General features: G+C 38.5%; 1 non-coding gene across 1 annotated transcript; it reads left to right on the top strand.

Moving 5' to 3' along the window:
- The first annotated feature begins 2464 nt into the window (after window positions 1-2464).
- On the top strand, window positions 2465-2568 carry LOC122120151. The gene has a single exon (XR_006149672.1). It is a non-coding gene; the product is annotated as a small nucleolar RNA U13 (small nucleolar RNA).
- Window positions 2569-9567: the final 6999 nt, after the last annotated feature.

Consider the following 9567-nt stretch of genomic DNA (forward strand, 5'->3'; position numbering starts at 1 on the left):
GCCCCTGGCCAGTGCTGGTAGCTCATGCCTTTAATCCTAGCTATTCAGGGGGCTGAGCTCTGAGGATTATAGTTCAAAGCTAGCTGGGGCAGGAAGGTCTGTGAAACTCTTTTTTTTTTTTTTTTTGGTCCGGTCGTGGGGCCTGAACTCTGTGCCTGGGCGCTGTCCCTCAGCTCTTCAGCTCAAGGCTAGCACTCTACCACTTGAGCCATAGCACCACTTCTGGCTTTTTTCTTTTTGCTTATGTGGTGCTGAGGAATCGAACCCAGGGCCTCATGCATGCAAGGCAAGCGCTCTACCACTGAGCCACCTTCCCAGCCCCTAGGTCTGTGAAACTCTTATGCCCAATAAACTGCTCAGAAAAAGCTGGAAGTGGTGCTCTGGCTCAAGTGGTAGAGCATTAGCCTTGAACAAAAGAATCTCAGAGATAGTTCCCAGGCCCTGAGTTCAAGCCCCAGAACTGACACAACAAAACAAAACAACACAAAACAAAATCCCCATAGGCTGCAATCCCGAGGATGTACCCTTAGTAAATGGTGACCTACAAAAGTACAGGCTCCAGTCCTCCTGGACCACATCTCCCTTCCCTCTTATATCAATTCACTACTGAGTTTCAGACAGCCATTCTTTTTTGTGTGTTTATTGAAAATCTGAATGAAAAAAGGAACAAGAACTTTGTGCTGTTTGCCCATCATCCCTCCCTGCACACATCCTTGCTTATGCTATAACATATATCAGATATATCCTTCCAATCTTTTACTATAACTCTTCCCCACATTTCTACATAATTAACAATATTTTAATTTGTAGCAGTTGCACAACAATCCTTTTATGATAACATGGCAATATTTATTCCTTAGGTAATAATGTAGCTGATCAGGACTTTCCACTGATGATTGCTGGTGGAGTTCATTCCTAAAACCTTCAACAGGAAACAGAAAGATTTACAACAGGATTAGAGAACGTTAACAAAGCTCACACAGGAAAGTTCAATTATAATTAGGTTTCTTCAAAAACAAATAATAGGCATCTAATGAGAGAGGAAGATCTACTTTCTTCTCTTAAATGTTTATTTCTTAATAATGATTTTTAAATGTTCAATGTGGGGAGAAAAGCACTGCCCACCTATTAGAATGTAAGACATTTTAATATTTTCTGTGACTATGCAAGTCCATTGAAAATTGAAAGAGCATGTATATTTTTTAAGAGCATGATAGAGGGACTGGGGAGGTAGCTTAGCTGTTCAGTGATAGAGCACTTGCCTAGCATGAATGGGGCCTTGGGTTTGAGCCCCAGTATTGGAGGGAGAGGTGGAAGGATAAACTATAAAATTTTTTTGCACTTAAAAAAGAATTACTAGATTCCCACTCCCCACCTCCAATGTCCAAGACTATGTATTTTTCCATTGTATGGCTATACTACCATGCCCTACTTTTGATTATCTGAATTACTTCTGGTGTTTTTTTTATTTTTGCTATTGCATGCAATTCTATGAAGAACATTTTGTATGTATCTTAGTCCCTTCTCTCAGGGTCTGTGCTATTTGGAGAACAGCTGGGCAAGAACAAGTAATGCATTCCCATTTTCTTTTTTCCTTCTCTCTCTCATCTCTCATCTTTCCTACCTCCTTTCTTCCCTCACCTCCTCTTCCTCCTTCTTCTTTACCAGTGTGTTAATACGTAGTCTGGATGGCCTGGAATTTGTTTCTGGGATTGTAGGTATGAACTACCACACTGAAATTCTGTTTGGAGAGATGAAAAATGTAAATGTTCTCTCTCTCTCTCTCTCTCTCTAGTGGAGGAATCTTATTCATGGAATAGAACCTCTAGCTAGAAAACCAGAAGTAATAGAGAATAGGCATATTAATCACAGCATAGGGACTGATAACAGAAAATGCTCTATCTTCCTTTATGAGCTCAGCATCAACCTAGCTCTCTCTTCTGAATAGAAGCATGTGTCCCTTTTCCATCAGTATTTGGGACAAAGGAAATATACAGGCTGCTAACCAAGACACATGCCCTGCTGCTGAGCTCACAGATGGTTCAATCATCGAAAGAGGATTCTCTGCCACTAGAAAAAGTGTCGGATTAACAACTGTAAGATTCTATCCCCTCACAGCTTGCTCCCACATTAGCATGACTTTACTATTCTGGTGTCTTCAAAAATATAAAGAAAGAAAGTGATCCTGTATTTCCAGAAAGTTGAAAATAATTTTGTTTATTCTATAAACTTCTTAAAGATCTACTAACTCCTCAATGGAAGGTTTGAATGATGGTGACACCAAGATTCTTTGAACCCTTTTTCAAAACTCTTACCTCCCCCTCTCCTTCTCCCTCTCTCCCTCTTCTTTCCTCTCCCCTCCACCTTGTTGCAGGCCAACAAATTATTATTCTACTAGAACAATTTGTGAATGCCCATTGTTACCCTCAGTAACAATGAACACTTATTAAGAAAGTAAAAATAGATCCTTTTCCAGTTCATAAGTGTGATGAATGGGTTCTCACATGCTTGTGTGACATGTGTCTCCCTCAAACCTTGTTATAACATGGGCATATTATCCATCTGACATGAAAAAAACAGAAAGTAAAAATATTTAGCTTATGGTTTCTCTTTGATTACTAGTAAGGTCATATTGTGTTTCATAATATGTATTATTTCGTAAATTGCCTGTCTTTATTGGGATATTTTATTTTTTTTCTGAATAGTTTGTAGATCTCATTATTGTCATGGGAGACAACCATAGTGTCTTTATGTCTGTTATATTCTCAGTGCATCTTAGCAGTCATTAAATATTTGTAGGGTTAAAAAAGTACATATTGGACTTGGAGGGGTGGCTTATGTGATAGAGTGCTTGCCTAGCAAGTACAAGGCCCTGAGTTCAATCCCAGTACCAGAAAAATGTAGATATGCTACAAACATAATTTTCAGGTCACATTTATAACTTAATATTTTCAAATATATATAACAAAACTTGCAGTTTTCAACATTTTCAAATATACAGTTTAGTGACACTAAATACATTTACATGTTGAGTGGCCCTTACCATAATTTTTTTAATCTTCTCAAACAGAACTCAAGTATATATTAAACCATAGTTTTGTTGATGTGGAGAGATTTATTTATTTATTTAATTTATTTATGTATGTCAGTCATGGGGCTTGAACTCTGGGCTTGGGCACTGTCCCTCTGGGCTTGGGCACTGTCCCTCAGCTCTTCAGCTCAAGGCTAGCACTCTACCTCTTGAGCCACAGCACCACTTCCAGTTTTCTAGTGGTTTATTTGAGATAAGAGTCTCATGGACTTTCCTTGCCCGGGCTGGCTTTGAACCGTGATCCTCAGATCTCAGCATCCTGAGTAGCTAGGATTACAGGCGTGTGCCACCGACACCTGGCTGAGATTTAAATTTTTATATAGTGAACATACGTAAAAAATTAAATTTACTTTAACTCATTTAAAAAGACTTTTAACAGAAAAGTTGTAACTTCATTATTCTTTCATTGTTGTTTTGAGATTGAATCTCCCTATGTAGCTCACACTATCCTTGAACTCATGATCCTTCTACTTTAGCCTCCTCAGGTGTGAACCCTGTTCATTATCTTTTTCTTTAATTTGTCTTTGACATTATGTTTCTGGAAAGATCTCCCTACTTAAAAAGCATGAAAACATTCATATTTATTTCTCATAGTATTGATTATTTCTTCTTTTCCTTTTTTCTTTTCTTTTAAAAAAAGTATTGCTCTCTTTAATCTATCTAGGATGCATTTAAGATGAAAACTAGTTGATGCTCTTTGGGAGACCATTCTTCAGATGTTTTCACAATTTTGTATGTTATGTGAGCAGAGGCTCTGCTCTTTGCATTTAACAAGAAATTAGTATTTTTGAATGATATCAATGACATTCAGAATTATTTGTGAAATAACCTTTCATGGAAGTTCATTATAGAAATAAACCTGGAAATAATTTTTTTGAATAAAGTAAAGCTCTGATTCTTGATTTTTTAAGCATTTTTGTAATGTATAAGGAAAAAAGATGTAATTTCTGAATCCATATACCTTGTAGATGTTCATGCTTTATGGGGCTTCTGGCACCTGGGATTGGCAGACAACACTATTGCATTAAAAAGCAGATACTGGGCAAGGGGCTGGTAGAATAAACTTGCAATTGCTATCATCACTCATGAAAGTCCTGTTATTCCAAATTTAAGTGTCATACTCATCAAAACGATTTAGGTAATATTGGAGTTGCACAGATAGAGTCTGAACATTGTGCTGTCCAGTGTTTATCCAGTGAGGACAGGAGCCTACTTGGGTTCAAAGGAGCAGGGATCTTGTCTGTCTGGTCACTTCCATCCTAGCTCCTGGTACAGTGCTGGGATCCCAAAGTCTTGTGATTAAAGAAGTGGTGAATATTAGGTTGGTTTTATAGACTAGAGAAAATGCCTCTGAAAGAACTGATTTGTCAAAGACATTTTATACCACGTGGTAATTGAGGTATAATGGCATTCCATTAATTTCAATACCTAGCTTGATGATGGAACCAACTTATTCTAGGTGAAATTACTCATTATGACTTTTGTAGCTACTTTGCTACACCTGTTTAAGAAGGCATACAGCACTACTGGCCCAGAAAATACAGAAAGGAAGCTAAGCAAAAAGAAAAAAAATAGATTTGCCAGATACAATTAAAAACTACATGTGCTTTATGTCACAAAGAAGGTCTCTTTACCCTTTACTAATTTAAAAGGAACGTACATATTTCAAATCTAGTATTTACAAGAGGCCTACAAAGCTACGTAGATAGAAATGGAAAATAGAGAGCTATGTTTATAGTTATGGGGAGAAGTTTTGTAAATAAAAACTTTTCCCCCATCACTGAGAGTTGATGTTTCACTGGCAGGAAAAAAAATGCAACTTTAGAATATACTCTAGGCACAAAAACAAAACCTTTTAGATCTGATTCTGAAAATAACTTGACATGAGCTCTTTCTCCATTCCTGAAGTCGAGCCAGGCTCTGTAAATTACATGACTTCAGGAGGAGGGTTCCATGCAAATTTAGACTAATTATGTAAATTGAGGGAATTCACTCACTTGTTATAATTGACTATGACTTCTATGAGAAGTAACTTCTAATAAATGTTTTGATTGCTTCCTTTTGGAATACTGTTGATAGCTGTTTTAAACTGCTGCTAATTTGTCAATGAATATTATTAAACAAAAAAAAAATCCTTCTTTGAAAGAGAAAAATTTGAATCTCCAGGTAAAAAAGCATCAGGCAAAAAAAAAAAAAATCTGTAATAAAGTCACCTTATCTGTGAGAAAAGAAAAATTGGGTTTAGTCACCGTTTCCTAGAAAAACAAAACAAAACAAAACAATACAATGATGATAACATTATGGATTTAGCTCCCCCCGCCCCCCCCATTTAACTTTCACAATGTTTTCAGGCTTTACTACTACTTGGCAAAGACAATTTGGGACAGATTTCTTTATTTTCTCCTCTGGCCTAAAACGAAAAAACCCCCACTTTCCAAACTGTTACCACCGAAGAGTTTATTAAATGGCTGAAAAAGACAGCTGGTCCCACCATCTGTTAAAATTTTTCAGGGGCCAAATAAAACAGGTTACACCTTTAGCCATGCCAAGTCTTGTGATTTTCCCCCCCACCCCACCCCCTTCCTCTCACAGCCTGGGGAGGGCTAATCTGAATTTCACGCTCTGATTTTGTTCTTGCTAATGTCTGAGCTTCTGGTGTGCGCTTCTCTACATTGCTTGGATTACCTCTCTTTAGTTACAAAGCTATTCTTACACTTCAACCAGACTCTTACTACCTATTACCCTTCATCAATCAATATGCTCCCTAGTTACATCCAACGACTAGAAGGAAATCTGAGGATACTAAACTAATTTCTGACTTTTCAAACTAAAGGGGTGGGGGGCAAAGTCCCTTTCTGTTGTTTTGCAAACATTTTTTCTATAAATGTTAATGGAGGTAATTCAGATTTTGGAACAAAGGCTCAGCTCACCACACACTGCAGGTGTGAAAGAGTTGAAACAAAAGCCATGCTAACCCTAATGGTATTTCTTGTCATTAACAATTCTTTGATGTTCACACTGGAGCCTCCCTTTTATCTTTTAGTTCTTCAGCCATCTTTGGTAACTTGCAGCTCAATTGAATCTCCCCCCCCCCCACTCTTCCTCCAAGCCTCCCCCCTGGCTTTTAAAGACATCTGCAAAATGTTTATGCTAAGTTAGTTTCCACGGCATCTTTTAGTACTGAGGCAAAGTGAAATGAGATAAAGCTTGCGAGGTTATTATTAAAACATCAGTAAGTTTCTATCATTAAGCTGGAGGCGAAGATCAATAAAAAAAGGGAGCACTTAATGTTACTTTAATAAGGATGAGTTTCCTGTAACAGGACTTGGGATTAACTTTAGTATCACTGAAGTGGGCTTCAACAATAAAGACATTGCTCTGATCAGAAGAGGATGATTGGCCTTTGCCCAATTAAATAGTTTGCAAATACTTGGGCTGCACTTGATCTATTATTTCCTGTTTTGTGGAAAGCTTTCAGGACGCACATATTTGAAGAATATTTTTACTCTTCCCCTTTTTCTTCTGTGAGTCAGTCCCTGGCAGGCTGCCAGAGACTTTTTGAAAACATGTTTGCCTATCTGTCCTCTGTCCACTTAGGCCTGGGGGAAGAGGGAGATGGGTGACAGGCAGTAGGGGCACAGCTTCATAAAAAAGTTTGTTTAACTCCTTTTTGATGACAGCAAAATGTATCTAACAGTCAACACTACATAATATATCTGCCTCCACAATGCAGCAGCAGGGTCCGAGATGGTACAGAGGGGCAAAGTCGAATCACATGTTTTTCACCCAATGGCTGGTCTTACTGTTCATGTGTATTTTACATTGTATGAAATGACTATGAATTGCTTCTGAATTAATACATCTTTCCTTTTAACTGTTGTTCTTGGTGATGGTAAATTATTTGTTTAACTAGCTAACACTTTAACCAGTGTAAATGGGGATCTCTCTGGAGAGTTAATTTGTTGCTGTGTGAGAACTTGTTTTCAACAAATATGAATCTGAAGCCAGTCCCACTGAGTCACCCCTGAAATCCACAAGGCCTCCCCCCAACCCAGACTTTATATATGGTTCAGCTCCAAATGTCAGATGCCAGGGAAAACAGAATAAGCAAAGATAAAATCCAAATTAATGTTAACAATGTATCTATTTTATGATTTTCCTCTCAAATTATTTAATAATTCTTAGCATTTATAGGATGCTTTTCATCTTCAAAGTGCTTTACAAATGTTAGCTAATTAGCCATGAGGTAATGAGGCCTGGATGATAATGGTGCTGTAAATTTTCTCCAGCCTCGATTAGAAAGGAAAAATTGGAGATGTATGTATTCATACATTTTTAAAAATATCATTAGATGGTCTTGGAGATTTTAAAAATCAGAGACTCAGGTAATTTATCTTCTATGTAGAAGATATCTCTCTTTGTAAGAACATCAGGCAGTTCAGATACTAACAAAAGGTCAGGATTTTCTCATGTGGCAGGTCACCAGAGATTAGAATTTAATAAGGGCTTGCCCTATTTATTAAAGGCTTTCTTCTTTCTATGATTTATGGTATTAAGCTACGTCTGCATACCCTAAACACAGATTGACAAGTAGAGGTTTCAGTTTGTCTCTTCTGTGGTCCCAAGGATCTGCTAGAACATGCTAATGCTACTTAGAGAAAGCCAGAGAACAAGTACAAGAGTCCATAGTATCCAAAATGAAAAGCAGAATAAAATGTAGAAACTGGGCACTGGTGGCTCATGCCTATAATCCTAACTATTCCAGAGGCTGAGATCTGAGGGTCATGGTTTGAATTCAGCCTCGGCAGGAAAGTCCTTGAGACTCATTTCCAGTTAACCACCAGAAAACTGGAAGTGGCACTGTAGATTAAAGTGGTAGAGCATTAGCTTTGAGCAAAAAGAACTCAGGGAAAGTGCTCAGGTTTTGAGTTCAAGCCCCATGACTGACAAAAAAAAAAAAAAAGTAGAAGGACATTTGTGTGTGTGTATGTGTGCGCGCGCGTGTGCTCATGTGCCAGTACTGGGGCTTGAACTCAGAGGCTGGGTGTTGTCCTTTAGCTTTTGTGCTCAAGCCTGGCCCTCTATCATTTGAGCTATACTTTCACGTCTGGATTTTTAGGTTGCTAATTGTAGATAAAAGTCTCACAGACTTTCCTACCTGAACTGGCTTTGAGCCTCAATCCTCAGGTCTTAGCCATTAGAGTAGTGCAGCCTAGAAGGACAGTTTTTTGTTTTGGTGTTGGTTTTAAATAAGTTTTTTATTGTGAAAATGCTGTACAGAGGGGTTACAATCACATGAGCAAAGTAATGAGTACATTTCTTTTTTTTTGGGGGGGGGGTCCGGTCGTGGGCCTGGGCGCTGTCCCTTAGCTCTTCAGCTCAAGGCTAGCACTCTACCACTTGAGCCACAGAGCCACTTCCGGCTTTTTTCTTTTTGCTTATGTAGTGCTGAGGAATCGAACCCAGGGTCTCAGGCATGCAAGGCAAGCGCTCTCCCACTGAGCCTCCTTCCTAGCCCCATAAGTACATTTCTTATCAAGCATTGTTGCCTCCTCCTTTGTTTTCCCCCTACCATCCCTTCCCTCCCATTTCCACAGTACTAGATACCCACTATCTGTCTGTCGACCTTTACTGTCATAATAAAACATCTATATGAAGCATTAATTGCTAGGTATGTTTAATATGGTTCTATATGTATCTTAGTGATATAAAACTTATTTTCAGCCAGTGATTATTGACAGATTGTACATGAACTATACAGATATCGCAGGACTTGTTTTTCCCCAAAGAAATGAATTACACACTTAATTTGCTGGATCAAGTGGAGCTCATATATTTCTAGCGAGGGAGAAGTTCCTGGGACCATGTCCCCTTCCTAAGGTTCCTGAGCCTAATGTGTCTTCATGTCTGTAGATCCTCAGCTGTGGCGAGGACATGGTCAGAAGTAGAAGAAACAAAACCAGACTGAACCCATGGCATGAGTGACACCCATTCTCCTTTTCTGATTTGCAGGTAGAAAATCATGAAACTGTGTGTTTTTTTTCCATTAAAAATAAGAATTCAGCAGGAGAGGGAAAAGAGAAAATTTTGACTTTTACATGGTGGTATGATTTTGGTATTTTACAATTTCAATATTTTATTTTCCATTCTCAGGGCCAAGTCCTACCTCTGATAAATCGTGGCTTAGAAGTCTCTTGGCTCAACAGACACCCTAAATTACTGTGTTCAAATTGTAATTCTGTTGAGTGTGATGGCTCAAACTTAAACCCGAGCTACTCAGGAGTTAGAGATTGGGAGGATCCAAGCAATAATTAATGAGATTTCACCTGGACAATAAAAAAGCTATGGACTGGGGGCCACAGGTGGGAGAATCATGATAAGAGGCTAATCTTGCACAAAAATGCAAGACACTACTTGAACAACAACAACAACAAAAAACAGCTAAAGTAGTAAAGGGCTGGGGTGTGTGGCTCCAG

Source organism: Dipodomys spectabilis, unplaced genomic scaffold (assembly GCF_019054845.1).
Source record: "Dipodomys spectabilis isolate Male_0828 unplaced genomic scaffold, ASM1905484v1 ptg000174l, whole genome shotgun sequence".
NCBI lineage: Eukaryota > Metazoa > Chordata > Mammalia > Rodentia > Heteromyidae > Dipodomys > Dipodomys spectabilis.